The sequence below is a fragment of the Eurosta solidaginis genome, unplaced genomic scaffold, assembly GCF_040869045.1.
Source record: "Eurosta solidaginis isolate ZX-2024a unplaced genomic scaffold, ASM4086904v1 ctg00001302.1, whole genome shotgun sequence".
Classification (NCBI taxonomy): Eukaryota; Metazoa; Arthropoda; class Insecta; order Diptera; family Tephritidae; genus Eurosta; species Eurosta solidaginis.
In genome coordinates this window covers 71,337-77,336 of record NW_027137059.1, presented here as the reverse complement: position 1 = coordinate 77,336, position 6,000 = coordinate 71,337, and positions in this window count along the sequence as shown.

Here is a 6,000-nt window from a genome sequence, read left to right as displayed (position 1 = left end):
TACATTTTTTCTTCTCGCAGTTAATTTGCACTTAATTACGTACTCATTATGTAAAATTTTCTATTTATTCCGGTAACCTTTTGCCGATTGGTTTCGCTAACTTCAGTCTTATTTTAGCGCAGAATGTCATAAAAAAAAATTTGTAAAACTATACATTTTTTCTTCTCGCAGTTAATTTGCACTAAATTACGTACTCATTATGTAAAATTTTCTATTTATTCCGGTAACCTTTTGCCGATTGGTTTCGCTAACTTCAGTCTTATTTTAGCGCAGAATCTCATAAAAAAAATTTGTAAAGCTATACATTTTTTCTTCTCGCAGTTAATTTGCACTAAATTACGTACTCATTATGTAAAATTTTCTATTTATTCCGGTAACCTTTTGCCGATTGGTTTCGATAACTTCAGTCTTATTTTAGCGCAGAATGTCATAAAAAAAAATTTGTAAAACTATAATTTTTTGTCTCGCAGTTAATTTGCAATAAATTAGGTACTCATTATGTAAAATTTTCAACTTATTCCTTCAACCTTCCGCCTATTGGTTTCGCTAACTTCAGTCGTAATTTAGCGCAGAATCTCAAAAAAAATTTGTAAAGCTATACATTTTTTCTTCTCGCAGTTAATTTGCACTTAATTAGCTACGCATTATGTAAAATTTTCATCTTATTCCGCCAAACTTTCGCCGATTGATTTCGCTAACTTCAGTCTTATTTTAGCGCAGAATGTCATAAAAAAAAATTTGTAAAACTATACATTTTTTCTTCTCGCAGTTAATTTGCACTAAATTACGTACTCATTATGTAAAATTTTCTATTTATTCCGGTAACCTTTTGCCGATTGGTTTCGCTAACTTCAGTCTTATTTTAGCGCAGAATCTCATAAAAAAAATTTGTAAAGCTATACATTTTTTCTTCTCGCAGTTAATTTGTACTAAATTAGGTACTCATTATGTAAAATTTTCTATTTATTCCGGTAATCTTTTGCCGATTGGTTTCGCTAACTCCAGTCTCATTTTAGCGCAGAATGTCATAAAAAAAATTTGCAAAGCTATAATTTTTTTCTCGCAGTTAATTTGCTATAAATTAGGTACTCATTATGTAAAATTTTCAACTTAGTCCCCTAACATTTTGCCGATTGGTTTCGCTAACTCCAGTCTCATTTTAGCGCAGAATGTCATAAAAAAATTTGTAAAGCTATAATTTTTTTCTCGCAGTTAATTTGCTATAAATTAGGTACTCATTATGTAAAATTTTCAACTTATTCCCCTAACATTTTGCCGATTGGTTTCGCTAACTCCAGTCTCATTTTAGCGCAGAATGTCATAAAAAAAATTTGTAAAGCTATAATTTTTTTCTCGCAGTTAATTTGCTATAAATTAGGTACTCATTATGTAAAATTTTCTATTTATTCCGGTAACCTTTTGCCGATTGGTTTCGCTAACTTCAGTCTTATTTTAGCGCAGAATCTCATAAAAAAAATTTGTAAAGCTATACATTTTTTCTTCTCGCAGTTAATTTGCACTTAATTACGTACTCATTATGTAAAATTTTCTATTTATTCCGGTAACCTTTTGCCGATTGGTTTCGCTAACTTCAGTCTTATTTTAGCGCAGAATGTCATAAAAAAAATTTGTAAAGCTATAATTTTTTTCTCGCAGTTAATTTGCTATAAATTAGGTACTCATTATGTAAAATTTTCAACTTATTCCCCTAACATTTTGCCGATTGGTTTCGCTAACTCCAGTCTCATTTTAGCGCAGAATGTCATAAAAAAAATTTGTAAAGCTATAATTTTTTTCTCGCAGTTAATTTGCTATAAATTAGGTACTCATTATGTAAAATTTTCAACTTATTCCCCTAACATTTTGCCGATTGGTTTCGCTAACTCCAGTCTCATTTTAGCGCAGAATGTCATAAAAAAAATTTGTAAAGCTATAATTTTTTTCTCGCAGTTAATTTGCTATAAATTAGGTACTCATTATGTAAAATTTTCTATTTATTCCGGTAACCTTTTGCCGATTGGTTTCGCTAACTTCAGTCTTATTTTAGCGCAGAATCTCATAAAAAAATTTGTAAAGCTATACATTTTTTCTTCTCGCAGTTAATTTGCACTTAATTACGTACTCATTATGTAAAATTTTCTATTTATTCCGGTAACCTTTTGCCGATTGGTTTCGCTAACTTCAGTCTTATTTTAGCGCAGAATGTCATAAAAAAAATTTGTAAAGCTATAATTTTTTTCTCGCAGTTAATTTGCTATAAATTAGGTACTCATTATGTAAAATTTTCAACTTATTCCCCTAACATTTTGCCGATTGGTTTCGCTAACTCCAGTCTCATTTTAGCGCAGAATGTCATAAAAAAAATTTGTAAAGCTATAATTTTTTTCTCGCAGTTAATTTGCTATAAATTAGGTACTCATTATGTAAAATTTTCAACTTATTCCCCTAACATTTTGCCGATTGGTTTCGCTAACTCCAGTCTCATTTTAGCGCAGAATGTCATAAAAAAAATTTGTAAAGCTATAATTTTTTTCTCGCAGTTAATTTGCTATAAATTAGGTACTCATTATGTAAAATTTTCTATTTATTCCGGTAACCTTTTGCCGATTGGTTTCGCTAACTTCAGTCTTATTTTAGCGCAGAATCTCATAAAAAAAATTTGTAAAGCTATACATTTTTTCTTCTCGCAGTTAATTTGCACTTAATTACGTACTCATTATGTAAAATTTTCTATTTATTCCGGTAACCTTTTGCCGATTGGTTTCGCTAACTTCAGTCTTATTTTAGCGCAGAATGTCATAAAAAAAAATTTGTAAAACTATACATTTTTTCTTCTCGCAGTTAATTTGCACTAAATTACGTACTCATTATGTAAAATTTTCTATTTATTCCGGTAACCTTTTGCCGATTGGTTTCGCTAACTTCAGTCTTATTTTAGCGCAGAATCTCATAAAAAAAATTTGTAAAGCTATACATTTTTTCTTCTCGCAGTTAATTTGCACTAAATTACGTACTCATTATGTAAAATTTTCTATTTATTCCGGTAACCTTTTGCCGATTGGTTTCGATAACTTCAGTCTTATTTTAGCGCAGAATGTCATAAAAAAAAATTTGTAAAACTATAATTTTTTGTCTCGCAGTTAATTTGCAATAAATTAGGTACTCATTATGTAAAATTTTCAACTTATTCCTTCAACCTTCCGCCTATTGGTTTCGCTAACTTCAGTCGTAATTTAGCGCAGAATCTCAAAAAAAATTTGTAAAGCTATACATTTTTTCTTCTCGCAGTTAATTTGCACTTAATTAGCTACGCATTATGTAAAATTTTCATCTTATTCCGCCAAACTTTCGCCGATTGATTTCGCTAACTTCAGTCTTATTTTAGCGCAGAATGTCATAAAAAAAAATTTGTAAAACTATACATTTTTTCTTCTCGCAGTTAATTTGCACTAAATTACGTACTCATTATGTAAAATTTTCTATTTATTCCGGTAACCTTTTGCCGATTGGTTTCGCTAACTTCAGTCTTATTTTAGCGCAGAATCTCATAAAAAAAATTTGTAAAGCTATACATTTTTTCTTCTCGCAGTTAATTTGTACTAAATTAGGTACTCATTATGTAAAATTTTCTATTTATTCCGGTAATCTTTTGCCGATTGGTTTCGCTAACTCCAGTCTCATTTTAGCGCAGAATGTCATAAAAAAAATTTGCAAAGCTATAATTTTTTTCTCGCAGTTAATTTGCTATAAATTAGGTACTCATTATGTAAAATTTTCAACTTATTCCCCTAACATTTTGCCGATTGGTTTCGCTAACTCCAGTCTCATTTTAGCGCAGAATGTCATAAAAAAAATTTGTAAAGCTATAATTTTTTTCTCGCAGTTAATTTGCTATAAATTAGGTACTCATTATGTAAAATTTTCAACTTATTCCGCCAACAACCTTTCGCCGATTGGTTTCGCTAACTTCAGTCGTAATTTAGCGCAGAATCTCAAAAAAAAAATTTGTAAAGCTATACATTTTTTCTTCTCGCAGTTAATTTGCACTTAATTAGCTACGCATTATGTAAAATTTTCATCTTATTCCGCCAAACTTTCGCCGATTGATTTCGCTAACTTCAGTCTTATTTTAGCGCAGAATGTCATAAAAAAAAATTTGTAAAACTATAAATTTTTTCTTCTCGCAGTTAAATTGCACTTAATTAGCTACTCGTTATGTAAAATTTTCATCTTATTCCGCCAACCTTTCGCCGATTGGTTTCGCTAACTTCAGTGTTATTTTAGCGCAGAATGTCATAAAAAAAAATTTGTAAAGCTATAATTTTTATATTCAGTTGAGCAGAGCTCACAGAGTATATTAAGTTTGATTGGATAACGGTTGGTTGTACATATATAAAGGAATCGAGATAGATATAGACTTCCATATATCAAAATAATCAGGATCGAAAAAAAATTTGATTGAGCCATGTCCGTCCGTCCGTCCGTTAACACGATAACTTGAGTAAATTTTGAGGTATCTTGATGAAATTTGGTATGTAGGTTCCTGAGCACTCATCTCAGATCGCTATTTAAAATGACCGATATCGGACTATAACCACGCCCACTTTTTCGATATCGAAAATTTCGAAAAACCGATAAACTGCGATAATTCATTACAAAAGACCGATAAAGCGACGAAACTTGATAGATGAGTTGAACTTATGACGCAAAATAGAAAATTAGTAAACTTTTGCACAATGGGCGTGGCACCGCCCACTTTTAAAAGAAGGTAATTTAAAACTTTTGCAAGCTGTAATTTGGCAGTCGTTGAAGGTATCATGATGAAATTTGGCAGGAACGTTACTCTTATTATTATATGTACGCTTAATAAAAATTAGCAAAATCAGAGAAGGACCACGCCCACTTTAAAAAAAAAAATTTTTTAAAGTAAAATTTTAACAAAAAATTTAATATCTTTACAGTATATAAGTAAATTATGTCAAGATTCAACTCCAGTAATGATATGGTGCAACAAAATACAAAAATAAAAGAAAATTTAAAAATGGGCGTGGCTCCGCCCTTTTTCATTTAATTTGTCTAGGATACTTTTAACGCCATAAGTCGAACAAAAATTAACCAATCCTTTTGAAATTTGGTAGGGGCATAGATTTTATGGCGTTAACTGTTTTCTGTGAAAATGGACGAAATCGGTTGATGCCACGCCCAGTTTTTATACACTGTCGTCCGTCTGTCCTTCCGCATGACCGTTAACACGATAACTTGAGCAAAAACCGATATATCTTTACTAAACTCAGTTCACGTACTTATCTGAACTCACTTTATCTTGGTATGAAAAATGAACGAAATCCGACTATGACCACGCCCACTTTTTCGATATCGAAAATTACGAAAAATGAAAAAAATGCCATAATTCTATACCAAATACGAAAAAAGGGATGAAATATGGTAAGGTAATTGGATTGTTTTATTGACTTGAAATATAACTTTAGAAAAAACTTTATAAAATGATTGTGACACCTACCATATTAAGTAGAAGAAAATGAAAAAGTTCTGCAGGGCGAAATAAAAAACCCTTAAAATCTTGGCAGGTATTACATATATAAATAAATTAGCGGTATCCAACAGATGATGTTCTGGGTCACCCTGGTCCACATTTTGGTCGATATCTGGAAAACGCCTTCACATATACAACTACCACCACTCCCTTTTAAAACTCTCATTAATACCTTTAATTTGATACCCATATCGTACAAACTCATTCTAGAGTCACCCCTGGCCCACCTTTATGGCGATATTTCGAAAAGGCGAACACCTATAGAACGAAGGCCCACTCCCTTTTAAAAATACCCATTAACACCTTTCATTTGATACCCATATCGTACAAACAAAGTCTAGAGTCACCCCTGGTCCAGAAAGGCCCACTCCCTCTTAAAATACTCATTAACTCCTTTCGTTTGATACCCATATTGCACAAACGAATTCTAGGGTCACCCCTGGTCC